Source organism: Zalophus californianus, chromosome 1 (assembly GCF_009762305.2).
Source record: "Zalophus californianus isolate mZalCal1 chromosome 1, mZalCal1.pri.v2, whole genome shotgun sequence".
Lineage (NCBI taxonomy): Eukaryota > Metazoa > Chordata > Mammalia > Carnivora > Otariidae > Zalophus > Zalophus californianus.
In genome coordinates, this window is record NC_045595.1 from 23,911,501 (window position 1) to 23,928,485 (window position 16,985).

At 41.7% G+C, this 16,985-nt stretch overlaps 1 protein-coding gene across 9 annotated transcripts in view; it reads right to left on the reverse strand.

Moving 5' to 3' along the window:
* Window positions 1-16,985, reverse strand: part of ERC2 (ELKS/RAB6-interacting/CAST family member 2) — a 977,487-nt gene that overhangs the window by 253,623 nt on the left and 706,879 nt on the right. The window lies entirely within an intron of this gene.

Here is a 16,985-nt window from a genome sequence, read left to right on the forward strand (position 1 = left end):
GTAGAGACAGGCTGCACATTCTAGTGAGGAGTTTGGACTTTACTGTATTTTTTGTGTTAACTTTAATTATGTAAATGCAGTGATATGTGTATGAAGATATAGTGCAGGAAACAACATGATCGAACTCACGCCCTAACACCGTTCCTGTGGCTGCTGTCTGGATGGATTTTAGGGTTGGGGTAAGAGCTGGACCATGGTTTCCTCATCTGTAAAATGGGGGTGTGGGATGTCACAGGCTCCAATGTCCCTTTGGCTCTGAAACTCTAGCATCTGCAATGCACTGGCTGAGCTCCAGGCCCATGTGAGCCCGTCTGCCATGTTCAATGTGATCCTCCTCAGAACTCTGACCAGGGCCACGCACACAGGGGAGGTCAGGAAATATATCCTGAATGAATGTATGCTTTCCACACACAAGAGACCTGTCTTCTTGCCATTTAAGAAGTCTGCCCTTCTGGACCTTGGAGGTCACCATCATTACTGATGAGGTCAAGCCATCAGCATTTATTCAGAGCTGGGCTGGGGGCTAAGACTCAGTCCAGCCCTGGGTTAGGAGCTCTGGGGCAAACAAGGCTATCCTCTAACAGTTTATATGGATGGCCCCCTTTCCTTCCCTGCTGATCCTATTCCCAAGTACATTTTAGGGGCAAAACCACAGAGTCTCTGTCTGGGGTGGGCAGAAGGTGGAGAAAGTACATACAAGTATAGGGGGTGAAAGGAACAAAGGTCTGAAGGTGGAATTACAGGGTATTGTTAGACAATGCTGTATAGTCCAGATTTTAGCTCTCAGAGGATAAAAAACTACAAATATATTTTGTTGAGTAATATGAAATTGTCATTTTTCACATAAAAAAGCTAAATATCAGCAATTTCATTCAGTTCAACATAATATATAGAAACCAAATTATGGAAGGCCTGAGTGCCATGTTTAGGGATTGAGTATTCATCCCACAAGCCACAAAGAGTTATACATGTTTCTAGGGAAATCTATACACAGTCTCAGCTGGATTTTGGAAGATAACTGGCAACAGTTGAACAAAACCCCAGAAAGGCAAGTGAATGGAAAGAGGGGGATTGGGCAGAAGGTTCTTACGGTAGATTATTTTACCATTCCCAGTTATTCACTCCTTACTTTCCTATAAGAGCAGCCAACATCCCTTCCCACTGCCAGGTGATTTGCAGGGCCTTCCAATAGGAAGAGTATACTCTCCTCCTTACCACTGTCAGGCTTGGCCATGGGACCTGTTTGACCATTAAGATGCAAGAGGAAGTGATACATGCCAGTTCTAAACAAAAACACCAAGACCATTGTGTAATTCCTCTCTGCCATGAGAATGGTATGTCCCAAACAGAGGCCGCTACTTCATCCTGGATGCTCAAGTGACAATCACATGAAGAGCCCCCACTGGCCTATGACTGATCTATAACCACTGAGCTGTGGGGGTCATGTGTTATACAGCAAAGCTAACTACTACAGCTTATTAACTGGCACCCTTCAAGCCATTTCTGACCCACAAAAGCATTTTGCTTAACGGAATTTAAAAAGTTTTTTTTTAATTAATTGCCTTTATTTAAAAATCCCAATGTGGGGCTTTCTTTAACAACAGGAAGAATTAGCAATACCGAGGTTGTACTCCTACATGACAGAAATCACCTGGAAATAAGCCAGAACTGCCCCTTCAATGGGGCAGATGTTCTTGAGTCCTCACTATGTCCTAATGTCCCTCCGGATCTGGATCTCTGAGTTGGTTGCCAGTTATCACAACGGATAAACTGTTGATTTTCTTATAACCGGCTCAATAGGGATTACTAACATTACTAATGGTCTCGATTATTTGCCTTAAAGATAAAATGAAGAAAGGCATTTGCAACACCTATCCTGCTACATACTTTCCATGCGTTATCCTCACTGATCTTTGGGTCAACCCTACTATCACTGCACAGATGGGGACAGTGAGGTTTGGAAAGGCTAACAGCTGCTCAGAGTTAGACAATTCATAAAAAGTGAGGCTAGGACTTGAACCCAGGTGTGTCTGTCTGCAAATCCCACGCTGTTAATCTCTCTTATCACTTGTTTACGATAGAAAAATTAGAAGATAAAAATAAGTGGAAAGGAGGACAGAAAAAAAAAATGACAAACCAGAACACGATGTAGTTCTTTCTAGAGTCTGCTATATGTTTGCTCTCCCCCCCCTTAATAAGCTTTTATACAATTTACATATGCCTTTGTGTCCTCAAAAATGTCACTTGCTATGATAGTGTTATCCAGGGCGTCCCTGCTGCATGGGGATGGCTGAAGGAATGGCAAATTCTAAAAAAAGCAATAGATTGAGATGATTTAATTATCAACTCTTGCAAGAGAGTCACATTTTGGATCCCAGTCTGCTAGTGTCCCTGAACACCAGATCTATCTCTCCAGGCCTCTGTCTTCACCCCTATCTGGATGTTGAGGCACAGATCCTCTCCTAGGCTAGCTATTTGTACAGGTGCAGAGAATGAGCCACCTAATCAAACTGGGCTTCCAGCTAACCACTGTCCTCTCTCAGGAACTTGTAGAGGCAGCGATGATCCTCTCACTCCCATTGAGCTGAGATGAGACTGTTGACCTTACACATCTGATGAGAGACTGTGCCCTCTGCAATCCCCACCTTGTTCCACCACATGCCTGCAGAGGCAGGTTCTCCACTTGCTGTGGGAATTCCCCTTTGAGCAGAGCACCCAGTATATTGGTAGTTACTGGTTTTCTCAGAAGTCCTAACCATGCCTAGTCTTTTGCTCTTTCCCACTGGCGAGCCTCACAAACAGCCAGTGACTCTGTACGGGTGAAATCCATCAGGAACCCAGGAACAGCTCAGAAAGGCTCTGCACTCCAAAGCCTCACATCTGTGGGCTTCTCCACCCGTAAAAGGGGTTGTTGTGTGAATTAGACAGGAAGATCCATGCTCAAAGATGAGAATGCTGCTCTAGGTGTACAGTATGCATTCAATACCTATTCTTAGAATGATCATTTATTTTTATTAGCGAAAAAGCTATTGAAGGCTATTTCCCTTCCTTTCCCTCCCCTATGCATTTTCACTCATCAGAACTGAGTCCATCATACTGGAATTGTAAAACCTGCTGAGATGGAGACAGTCCCTTAGGTTTTAACCAGCTCCTGCTATAGTCATCCTCATTTCAGTTCAAGACAATTCCATTTTTCCCACTGCTCAGACACAAAGTCTCAGTGTCAGCTTTAACACCTACCACACTCTCATACCCTATGTTTGATCCTTCAGCATTTCTGCTTGGCTCTACCTTCAAAACAGATACAGAGGTAGACCACCACACTACCACCTGCTGCCACCATCTGGTCTGGTTCTCCATCATCTCTTGCCTAGATCAATTGCAACGGCCTGCTAGCTGGTCCCTCTGTTTCTGCTCTTGCCCCTGCAGCCTTTGCTCAACACAGCAGCCAGGGACCCTATTGAAATGTTACACGGGAGCAAGTCATTCCTCTGCTCAAAAACTTCCCAAAGGGCTCCCCATTTTACTGACCCAAGCCAAAGGCATCCTAATAGCACCAGCCCTACATGACCTGGTTCCTAATTACTTTTCTAACATCGTTTCTATTCATCCTTCACCCACGTATTCTATTCCTACCACAGAGACCTTTGAACTCGCTATTCCTTTGGCCTAGAATGTTATTCCCCCAGAAATGCACTTGGCTGGCTCCCTTACTCCCTTTAACCTTTGTTCAAATCTCACCTTCTCTGTCAGGACTTTCCTTAACAAAAAATCCCTAGCCTCAACCCTTCATATTCCCCTTTTTTTAATTGTTTTTCTTCTTGGCACTCATCACCACCAAAATACCATATATATAAGCTGAACCTTATGAAATGGCCAATTTTTAAACCTGTTAACCTATAAAAATGGCACTGTCATGTGGATCAATCTCATATTTATCTTACCTATCATGTTGGTTGCTTTTGTTCCCTTCTAGAACAACAGCTCCATGAGGGGAGAGATGTTGGCTTTGTGTACTGTATTCCCAGCACCTAGAATAGTACTTGACACAAACAAGTGTTAGCACCCCCTCCAGCCCCCGTCAATAGTTAGTCAATGAATAATGAATGTGGCTGGGTGCTTCAGTTCCAGTTAATGATGGGAAAAAAAAAAAAATCAGACTGCTGATAGGTGTTCCTGGGAAAGGCAATTTTGGTTAAAGTATCCTGGGCTTTTTGAAAGTGCAGTGGGGAAAGCTTTAACTGCATTTTCCGGTTCACTAAACACCCGGGATATATTGAAAGGAACAGAGATTACAGAGGGAAAGGAGGCTGCCTCTGTATATATACTTATCCAATTTGAGATTCTTGTCATTTCATTCTCCTATCCCCCAAATTTGGGCTGCTACCCCTGCCTGATGCCCAAAGGATTCCAACCAGAAGCCCCATAATCATAATCTTTAAGAAAAACATCCTTCTGGCTGTCCTGCTTAAGTTCAAAGCAGTAATTAACCCCACAGCCTTTGGAGACATGGGGCATCTTCATGTAACGCACTTTTAATATGACACATTTCGTCTCGAATCAGGCTGGGTGAAACATGTCCTTACTTTAGGGGAAGCGGAGACAATGGGACATAACCACAACCAATGTCCCAGGAGTCCAAGAACCACCTCAGCCGGGTTGGGGAGAAAGCCCGTGGGGTCTCATGCAGGGAGGCATTATGTCAACATTGGTTCTGTCAGCAAGTTAAGATGAATTCCACAGCCTGAGCTCGGACCGGGTGTGCCTTCAGACACCAGGGAAGTGAAATTCCCTGAGCTATGGCCTGGAGCAGGATGACAAAGTGCTCAGGGACTCCCCGACTCCGTGGTCTTTTGTCAGTTTTATGAGACGTGGTATCCCCTTCTCGGCTCCCCTGTTCCCAGCTTTGGTTCTCCAGCTCCTTCGCCCTAGGTGCTCTGATGGTTTTCCACAGACATGGTTCACAGGTGGTGATGCCGGTCCTCACTCTGCAGGTTTGGCTTGAAAAAGCCAGGCCTTTGGAGGACACATGGCCCTCAGACCCTCTGCATTGAGCCTGGGTGGCTGCCACCAGGTAAGCAGCATAGTCTGGACCAGCCATGGGGAACATAATATGCTTTTCCAGTCAATTTGCTTTATTTTCCATTTAAAAAGAAAGACTTTCGTCAAAATAGCCATTAATATTAACTAATTACTAATATTTGTTTTACTATGGTCAAGAGAATGGCATGTTTTACAAGTTTTAGAGACATAAAACCCAAGCCCAATTTGGTTCTTGCCTCATTAAATTTTAAATTGTCATAGGTCACTGCTTACACCAACACTAATTCTAATTCCCTGGTCTAACTAGAGAACAAAATTGAATTCAGTGGACATTTTAGGAGAGTCAGCACCCTTGTGGAGGCCTTTACACAGCGGAAGCAGAAGCCTCGCATGCCTCAAAAATCCCCAGATACGTCCTCCTGCCTCGAACCTCATTATTCAGCTTTCGATCTACACAACGGCAGAGGAAAAGACCTTCTGTGCCTTTTCCTATTTTTTTCCCTCCTTCCTCCCTCCCCTCATTCCTCCCTTCCTTCGGTGATGATAAAGGTAAAAGAGAGAGAATGAGAGAGAAAAAAATATAAATAAGTGGGAGAGGATGAGACAGAGAAAAGATGAGAATGCCCTCCCCAAGCTTTACCAGAAAAATATGATCAGAAAAAATACTTTCCCCTCCTGATCTTCCAATATTCAGAGTAGCAGATAGTTAGTCACGAGCCCAAACCAACTTTTCTCTGCCAGTCTCCGCTAGTTTCCAGATAACTTGTTTTGCTCTGTGTAAGGGAGGGGCAACTCTAGCTGGATCCTAATTTGCATAAATCCACCTGCCTTTCAATTTTAAAAGAAAGAAGGGCACCAGAAGGGAATCAAGGATTAGTATGGCAGGTTGGCAGTGGTCCCCGGCCCCGTCTCACTGAGCTAAGACTAAGCCTCATTCCACCCTGAAACTGGCCAAGAAGGTCCCCTGACTGAGGCCCGGCTCTGAGGGCCTGCATAGCAAAACACCTACGCACAAATTTTTTTCCTGGCTCTTAAGAAAGTTGTTACTGAAAGTTTACTAATGGACCAAGTGAACCGGAATTGCAAAAAAAAAGGACGCACAAGCCAAATGGGGCCTCCCATCCTAGGCCCCGGAAATGTCAGAAGCAGGCCTATTTGAGTCCACGGAGAAAGGATAAGTGTAGAAATTGAAGGAGAGGCCATCATGCAGGGGGCTAAGGAATAAGAATATACTGATGATTTCATTCTTCAGGCACAAAGTGACCGAGGGTGGAGAGAGAAGGCAGATGCCTTCTCAGGGATGGAGCAAGGAAGCTGACAAGTGGGTATGACAGGACCAAAGAGGAGATCTGATAGCACAAGAATTTCTAGGAACATCAACTGAGGATTCTTGAAGCCAGAGGAACCTAGGAAGAGAGGGAGAAGTCCTACACCACGATATGGCATGAGTCTCTGATGGGCATGCTTGATGGACAAAAGGAACCAGGTAAGGGGCAAGCCAGCCTTGGGTTTGAGTCCTGGCTTCAGAGCATTCTAGAGATTATAAGCTGGAGCTGGTGACCTCAGATGTTTGACCCCGACCTCTCTAACCCTTAAGTTCCTTGTTGTAAATGGGACCCATCCCACAGGGTTGCTGGGGGAAGAAAATGAGAAAGCACATGCAGAGCCATAGCACAGTACTTGACATGTAGCAAATATACACAAATATTAGGCATTAGCGCAATGGTTAGAATTAGCGTTAGTATTAGTTTTAGTATTGGTATGGATAGTAGTTTTTCTGTTTAATGGGATTCCATTTGGCTGGTGGGTCCTAAAGAAACACTGTGGACATCTCTAACCTTGGCCCATCTTTTCTGGAACTCTCTTGCAAAGACTGACTTCTTGCTTACAGGGCCTGGTGTCTCCCTCTTCTTTTACCCAAGGACATTGAAAAACACATTAAAAACAACAACAACAATAGCAATATGCAGCATCTCATAAAGGAACATGTCATTTCTCCCCAGGGACAAATGGCTTTGCCAGGCAGAAGCACTTGGCACCCTATGGTTCACACCCAGTATCAATGTTCCAGTGCCAGAGGCATGGGACTTCAGTGGGGCAGCTGAAGGCCTATGTATCACCAGTTTCTACGGCAACACCCTGTTGGAAGGCAGCACTATACCCACCTACAGCAGAAACAGCTATAGCTGTGTTAGAGTGAAAATAAAATTTCACATGGTGTGTTACAGACGTGGCTAAAGATGGGTGTCTTTAACCCACACCCAAGGACACACCCTTCAGGCTATATCTGGATGAAAGTCCAGCAACAAAAGCAGGCATACAGACACTCCCCCGGAATGGCAGAAGGGGAAGTGAGGGTTGGTGTCTAATTTGAACTTATTTATAGTAGACCTCTAGCTCCACTGGAAATGTTGCTCATTACCCAGAAAGCCATATTTGTGCAAGTTAATTTACAACTTGAAGACATAATGTTATGGAGTAATCTAGACTTTGATTTATGGTAAATTTCCTACTGGCATGAATTTTTATACACCGGGCTTTAGCTGATCCCCCTAACCGACAAATAAAGTTCAGCAATTATACACTATCAGGCAAACATGTTGTAACATACACTTTTACCCTTAATCCTGTATATAAATTTTACTTTTTACACTTGTGTGGTTCTCTTCCACATGTGAACTTCAGAATACTGTGCCCATTTAGTGTACTGTTTATCACGGTGAAATGTGACATAATTGACTATTTCCTATATGAGGCAATTTTCAAAAAATCAGCTTTGTGGGGCTTCTTTATTTATGTTTTTGAAAGAAACAAAACTTTCAGTGCATAGGAAATTTCCTTGATGATATTTCACATCTGATTAGGTAAGGTTATTAATGCTCACTGATGGTCAATGTGATCCTTTTTCAATGTAATAAATCCAAATACCTGTGGGAAAAAAATACATATTTTCAAGAAGAGATTTTGTTACACTAGAATCCATGTGTGTAAATGAATATGCTTGTGCACGACTAAATAGATACGTGTGAATATGTATATATGTACATGCACACAAGATTAGGCATAGTGCAGGTGTTCCTTAAATCCCAAGAGGGCTACTGAGATTAATAATTGTGGAGAAAATCAAGGCCTTTGGAATAGTGTTTGGGTAAGTCCTTCCACTCCGCTTTGGGCATGTTTACTCCCCAGAGTGGTGCAGTGAGGAGGAGGGAAAGAAAAAAAGACAATGAAGAGGAGTTTGAGGAGGAGTATTTGTTGAGTGCCCACTGTGTTTCATGTACCTTGCAGAACATAATGCCCAGTAGTTATTTTATTTCTCAACTTCATTTTCAAAATATTGGCATTAGAAACACTCTTCAAAAGACATGAAATCTGGACACTGTAAAGGAAGAGACTGAGATTCGTATAATTATAAAAGTTTTGTGGAGCAAAAAACAACCAACCATAACAACAACCCAAAAAAAGAGGACAGCAGAAGATGTCCCATTAGCAAAGGTGCATGATAAATGACAATTAGATATGCACATTTCAAATAAAGAATCTACACCCATAATATGACACATTAATTTTAAAAAGGTCCAATAGCCCAGGAGAAATATGGACAAAGGTTATGAATAGGCAAATCACTGAAGAGGGGCACACAAATAACTAAATATAAAAGGGTGTTTACACACACCAAAATTAGGAAAATCAAAATAAAAAAAAAAAACAGATGACCTCTTTCTTACAAAGTCTAATCAAGAAAAAAAAAAGGCAGAAGAATTCAAGCAACTAATTACAAAATGACCAAAGGCAAGAGAATATAACAGATAAAGAAGAGATTGGAATAAGGACAGTGGATATATATGTATATATGCATGAACTGTATAATAATCTAGAACAACAAAGATAATAAAATTCACTGGGAAAAGGGAAGATAGTCTAAATGAACTAACAAACACCTCCCAAATCGTGAAATAAATGGAAACTATTGTCAAATAATTACCAAAAATGGCACTGGGTTTGAGCCACTTAACAGAATACTACTTTCATACTTCTAAGAACAGATCAATTTTTTGGCTGCTTAAATAGTTCTGGAAATATGGACTGCCTCACAATTTAATTTTCAAAGCAGCCATAGTTTGGATACATAAAAAAAAAAAGAAAGTATAGACCACTTCCACTTGTGACTATGACATTAAAAACTGTAAGTCATAATACTTGCAAAGAAAACCCAGCAGCACACTAAAAGAATAATATAAACATGACCAACTAGTGTTTGTTCAAGGAAAGTAGGAATGGTTTAATATCAGGAGTTCTATAATATAGCTCATAACATTATTTAAGTCAAGAGAGATACATGTTATCATCCAAATCAATGTTTTTTAATCAGTGGTACACATCAGAATCATGGGTCTGACTTCTATCATGGCAAATAATCCTGCAGTATATCTGGAGCAAGTCCTGGTCTTTTTTTTTTTTTTTTTTAAGTGTTCTTTGGGGATACTTATGTATCCCTTGAGAAGCACTGATTTAGAAAAATGTGTAAGAGGCATTTGATAAAAGTTGAAGAATTTTTTATATAAATTATAGGAAATTAGGAATTAATCCCTTTAATAAGGATGATCTCATCTGCATAGTAAACATAATAATGGTTAAACCACCAGCAGCAGCATTTGCATAAAAACCAGGTATAAGACAAGGATATTTACCACAATCGCTAGTATTTAGTATTGTTCCAGATATTCTAAATGATCAATAAGACAAGAAAAAGATATTAAAACAGAGCTATCATAAAAGAGAAGCCCAAGTGTGATTATTTACAGATCATATAATTATTCAGAAAGTCCAAGAGTCAACTAAAACTTACTTGAACTAATAAAATAATTCAGAAAGGTGCCAAGCTAAAAAAATTCATGAAGCTCTCCGATAACTTGCACTGCCAGTTCAAAAAGACAACGGGAAAATGTTCCACTCATAATAGCCAATATGTATATACCACACCAATAAATAAACCAAAAAATCAATTATGAGTTCTAGTATAAAAATATCAAAATGGAGAAAACTTGCATCTTAGAATTAGATTTATACAATAAGTGACTACAAATAACATAACAAAATATAAGAGACTATCTCAATCATAGTAACTACCACATATTTACTGAATGTGTAATATGTACCAGTTATTACATGGAGATGAGTGTTTTACACGCATTATTTCATTTCCTACTTACAACAATTCACTCCTATTTGGGATATGCCAACTATTATACCCAGTTTGTTCAAGGGCACAAATCTAATAGGTGGAAAATCCTGGATTCAAATCCAGCCAAATCTGCCATGCTTTTGATCACCAACTATGACAACTATCTGCCCCCCACTGGGTTGGGAGCATCTTGTTCTACAGTCCTGTGTTGTGTGTCAGTAAATGATATGCCAAGAAGAGCTCATGAGAGTCAAAATCTTTCCATGTTACTATTCACGAAAACTTCCCAACTGGAGAAAAGCAACAAGGGACTTTGAAGGAAACCACTGGTAAAGTCCAGGTCCTCAGCTTGTGGTATGTCACCCAAATACATTTGGACACTCTGTCGTGGCTGTTGTTTTGGGCTCTCGCCCAAGACTTTGTGTAAGACCTTGGACAAGCAAGTTTGCCTTTGCTGAGCTGAGTACTCTGTCAACATTCAAAATAATGCTGAGGCAGCCACAGCACAGGCCAGGAAGGGATGTCCAGGGCCATGACATTTTGCAGAGGACATCCCTTATTCATCACTGTGTTTCAAGTTCAGACCTGCCCTTGGAACCTCTTCCAGGGTCTCCAATTTGAGATTAAAACAACACTTGAACTATTGGCGGGGAAGGGAATGAGACCCCACATTCCTAAAACCACAGGGCTTCCTTGCCAGCCCTGCTCTCCAGGGTAGACACTTAGAAAACATTCCCAGACTTCTCTATATGATCTTAATGGAGGCCTGGGAGCGGGGCATGGGGGTTGGGGGGAGAACCATTTGTTGTCTGTAAATTTTTAAGTTTATATAATGCATTCATTTAATTTTTTAAAAACCCTTCTGTCATGCCTTGGTTCCTTGATCCCTTGTGAAATGGCTATATATATATATATATATATATATAGGCCATCTATATATAATATATATATAAAGATGCATATAAAAGATGAAGGACGCTAATGGGAAAGCAGCCTGTAGGTACTTTCATTTAATTCCCTGTAAAATGGGAATGGTAGAGTGTAAGAAGGGACCTGAGGAGACATCTCACTGCTCCTCTCCCCTCAGCTTCCATGCAGATGTCCCTGGACTATCAGGGAGGGGCACCCCATATTAGTTCCACTGTATACTCTGGGAAGCCCTTTAGTGATTGTGAGGCTATCTCACATCTCACCTGGAATTCCTTTCCTTCTGACCTCTCCAGGAGAGACAGTCCACTGAGGAGCGTCTGCATGTGTCACACGGACATGCTTGCTGATATCAGAGGCCACAGGGGTCTTACCAAAGAGGCAATGCCAGCATTTTACTGGGTCCCTTGGGTTGTTCTCTCCACTGGTTTTTCTACCTATCCCCAACTCCCTATACCTTTACCTCTTCCTCCTGCATTCTTTTGTATTTCAGCAAAAGATACCATCATCTGGCCACTTAATCACAATAGATATCCTTGACTTTTCTCTCTTACCCACCAAGTTCACTCCATTTACTCATCCTGAATCAGTACTCTTCTCTCCATTTCCACAGGAAGACTGCTACCATGTTACTTGTCACAAACCCAATAAACTCCTTACTTAATGTCCCACTTTTATTCATTTATTCAAAAAATACTGAGTCCCTGCTATGTTCCAGGAACTATTCTAGGTGCTGGAACACATGGTAAACAAATAAAAACAAGTAAGCAAAAAACTGTCTGGGGAAATGGGATGGGGAGCAAAAAGTACTGCATTCCTGGCACAAGTATCAGGAAGCCTCCTGATTAAATGACAAAGAGGCTCTTCTGCTCCCACCCCCTCAAGTGCCTTCCCCACTCCACAGGGCAGCCAGACCATCTTTTTGAGAAGCAAATCAGATCAAGTTACCTTTCTACTAGGAAACACCCACTAGCATTTTGAATAACATTCATCGCTCTCCATCATTTTTTTTTGGTCACTGTGATCAAGAGGCCTCAAAAGAGTGTTTGACAAATAAATCAACAGTTTTACCATCACAGTGAATATTTACGCTATGCTCATTGCATGCTTAGTACTCCATCTGGTATTACGATTGGAAATATCGAAGAATTTATGAGATATACTCCTTAACTCCAGGGCTTACAATCCAATCATTGAAGCAACTATTTATTAAGCACCTATTATGTACCAGGAGTTTGATGGCAAAACACAAGTGAAGCGCCATTTCACTGTAGCATTTTGTCCTCCCAGTCAGTCTACAAGCTCCCTTCTAAGTTTGTCATCTTTTCACAGCTGTTCATACACTGTCTGATACATGGTGGGTACTCATTAAAAGTAATGAATCAACTAACATTACATATGTTAATTTGACAGGATGTTTGCTGCCAAGCCAGGCAAAATATCACATAGTTATGTCTTTATGACACAATATCAACCACAATAAGCATTAGCATTTATTGAGCACTAGATTAACTGTTCTCTTTATGGTGTCTCATTTAATCAGCACTACACCCCTGAGATGGAGGCTGTTATTCACACTTTACAAAGTGGTAAAGAGAGGTGCAGCAGAAGCTGCATTCAATTAAAAAATTATTAACCCTGAGGAAAAATCCACACACACACACACACACAAAAATATATCCATATGTTATTCTTATCATTTCTTATGTTCCCCTTGTAGTAACGTGTAGTCATGAATGAAATCCACCATTGGGTCATAAAACTACTTATTTCCACATTAGCTTATTATTTTCCTCTTTTGGGGGATCAATGTAAGGGGATAACAATATCACAGACTCCCTACATGAACCACAGTTTGGTTACTATAGTAACTCCAAGGAAGCAAAGGAACAAAAGAATGAGATGGTTAATTCATATTCATACTTTTGCTATGAAAATAAGCTTTAAAAGTACATAGCATTAAAAAGAGTAGTAAATATGAATGGTGTTAAATGTATACTTTTTAAAGATTTTATTTTGTTTATTTGAGAGAGAGAGAGCACAAGAGCCGGAGGGGGTGGTGCAGAGGAAGAGGCAGACTCTAGGCTGAGCAGGGAGCCCTATGTGTGGGGCTCCATCCCAGGACCCCGGGATCATGACCTGAGCCAAAGGCAGACACTTGGCTTACTGAGCTACCCAGGTGCCTTAAATGTATACCTTTGAGTTATTTTTCTCTGAGTGTCAAATATTATCTAATGTCTGCAGCACAGATGTCATCTGTTCTCTGGAGAACTTTGTGGATGTATCAAAACAAGTGTATGAATTGAGTAAATCTATAATCAACCTAAAAAAAAGAGAGAGAGAGAGAGAGAGAGAGAGGTTCAGCAGAGAGAAAATGGCAGAGTCAGAATTCACACCAAGACTTCAAAGCCAGAATCAACTGGTGTGGCCAGCCACAGCAGAGGCCACAAAATGGGGCACTTTCCTCTAGTCGTCCCCTGACATGTCCCACACAGAGAGGGCCAAGCTCTTCACCCACATCATCAAATAATTCCCTCCCAATAGCACCTGGAGGGATGCAGTGAATACTACTAAAGTATAAAATGAAGGATTTCTGTTTTTATAAGTACTTGTGGTTCACACAGAGGAAACGTGTACACAGCAAGGAGTATAGGCTCTGCAGGCTGACTGCATGAGCTCAAATGCCAGTTTGGACACTCCCTGACTAAGTCATCAGTCTGGGCCTCAGCCTCCCTATGGACCAAAAGGAGAAAATATTTTATTAGTACCAATAAGTGCCTTAGCATGGTGCTGGGTTACTTATTATTTTTTTAGCTGTTTTATAAACAAATGTCATTTTTCTTAATCCAACAGTCTACCTATCACTGATAGATTTATTAGTACTGGGGGGGGGGAGATGGTGGAGGAGTAGGGGACCTTATTCCAATTGGTCCCCGGAATTGAGCTGGATATCTACCAGCTGAACACCCACGAAATCAGCCTGAGATGTAAAAAGATAGATCTGGATCTCTACAAACACAGAATATTGCAGGCGGTTGGTTTTGAGGTACAAAGTGGGGAGCCGTGATTCCCTGTGCAGATATCAGAGGATAAAGAGCAGCAGGAGGGAGTCTGGCCATGGGGATCCTACACCGCTGGTGAGCAACAGCCTCGCACGCTGGGGATGGGGCACAGACTTGCAGACCGGTAGCAGCAGGGAAAAGACTTTAGTGCAGCCCCTTGGAAACCCGGATTGGCGGTTTTGCACATGCAAAGTGGGGGAAGCTGGCGGTTTTAGATGCACAAAGGGCAGAGACATGCCCCGACCTGGAGGCAGGACTGGGAGTGCTGTGGAGGGGCGCACAACCCAGGACACTGCAGTTTATAGCAGCACAGACAGAAATGGAGATAGTGTGGCCTGGAGAGCTCACTGAAGAACAGACTGAGATCTCTCTGCTCTGAGGCAGAGGGTTGGAAATGATCTCTTCTGCTCTGACTCTCGAAAGAGACGTGGAAAGCCCCCAGGGAAAGCCGCCAGAGAACAAAGCCGCAAAAAACCGGTTTTCACTGAGCCCATCAACTACCACAGTGGGCAGGGCAACTCTGCCCAAACAGGGTTGCCTGAGTAACAGTGCGGCAGGCCCCTCCCCCAGAAGACAGGCTGGGAGAACAAGAGGCCAGCAACCTTAAGGTCCCTGGAAAACAGGTGCATCTTGCTTGGGTTGTGGTCAATAATTTGGACTCTATACATTCCCTCAACCACCCCTCAACAGAATGACTAGGAGGAGGAACCCCCAAAATAGGAAAGACTCAAAGATTATGACTTATGCCACAGATTTACAAATGGATTCAGATATAACCAAGATGTCGGAGATGGAATTCACGCTAGCAATTGTGAAGACAATGGCTAGAATGGAGAAATCAATTAATGGCAACATAGAGTGTCTGAGGGCAGAAATGAAAGCTGAATTGGCAGAACTTAAAAATGCTATCAATGAGATCCAAACTAATCTATATAATCTAACAGCTAGGGTAAGTGAGGCAGAAGAATGAATTAGTGACCTGGAAGACCATTTAATAGATAAAAAGGGAAAAGAGGAGGCCAGGGAAAAACAACTCAGAACCCATTAAATAAAATCAGAGAAATAAGTGACACCATGAAATGTTCCAAGGTCAGAATTATTGGAATCTTGGAGGGGGTGGAGAAAGAGAGAGAACAAGAAGATATATTTGAGCAAATCATAGCTGAGAACTTCCCTAATCTGGGGAATGAAACAAACATTCGTGTCCTAGTCAGAGAGGACCCCTCCCAAGATCAAGGAAAACAGGCCAACACCCCGGAATGTAATAGCAAAACTCACAAATCATAGAACCAAGGAAACCATCTTAAGGGCAGTTAGGGGGAAGAGATTCCTTAGGTACAGAAGGGGGAACATCAGAATAACGTCAGACCTATCCACAGAGACCTGGCAAGCCAGAAAGGCCTGGCAAGACATATTCAGGGTACTAAATGAGAAGAACATGCAGCCAAGAATACTTCATACAGCAAGGATGTCATTTAGAATGGATGGAGAGATGCAGAGCTCCCAAGACCGGCAGAAACTGAAAGAATATGTGATCGCTAAGTTGGCCCTGCAAGAAATATTAAGGGGGGTTCTATAAAAGGAGAAAGACCCCAAGAGTGATATACAACAGAAATTTACAGGGACAATCTATAAAAACAAGGTCTTCACAGGCAAGATGATGACAATAAATTCATATCTTTCAATAATCACTCTCAACGTGAACGGCCTAAATGCTCCCATAAAATGGCACAGGGTTGCATATTGAATAAAAAGATAGGACCCATCCATATGATGTCTACAAGAGACTCATTTTGAACCTAAAGATACATCCGGACTGAAAGTGAAGGGATGGAGATCCATCTTCCATGACAGCGGACCTCAAAAGAAAGCTGAGCTAGCAATTCTTATATCAGACAAATTAGATTTTAAACTAAAGACTGTAGTTAGAGACACAGAAGGACACTATATCATTATTAAAGGGTCCATCCAACAAGAAGATCTAACAACTGTAAATATCTATGCCCCCAACATGGGAGCAGCCATCTACATAAGCCAACTGTTAACCAAAATAAAGAATCTTACTGATAACAATACATTAATTGTAGGAGACCTCAATACTCCACCCTCAGTAACAGAAAGATCATCTAAGCAGAAAATCAACAAAGAAACAAGAGCTTTGAATGATACACTGGACCAGATGGACCTCGTAGACATATACAGAACATTCCACCCTAAAACAACAGAATACTCATTCTTCTCAAGCGCACATGGAACTTTCTCCAGAACAGACCACATACTGGGTCACAAATCAGGTTTCAACCAATACCAAAAGACTGAGATTATTCCCTGCATATTCTTAGACCATAATGCTTTAAAACTGGAACTCAATCACAGGAAAAAAAATTGGCAGAAATTCAAACACTTGGAAGCTAAAGACCACTCTGCTCAAGAATGTTTGGGTCAACCAGGAAATCAAAGAAGAACTTAAGCAATTCATGGAAACCAATGAGAATGAAAACACATCGGTCCAAAACATATGGGATACTGCAAAGGCAGTCCTAAGGGGGAAATACATAGCTATCCAAGCCTTACTCAAAAAAATAGAAAAATCCCAAGTTCACCAACTATCTCTATACTTTAAAGAACTAGAGAAAAAGCAACAAGTGACACCTAAGCCACACATTACAAGAGAAATAATTAAGATTAGAGCAGAGATCAATGAATTAGAAACCAGAAACACAGTAGATCAGATCAATGAAATTAGAAGCTGGTTCTTTGAAAGAATT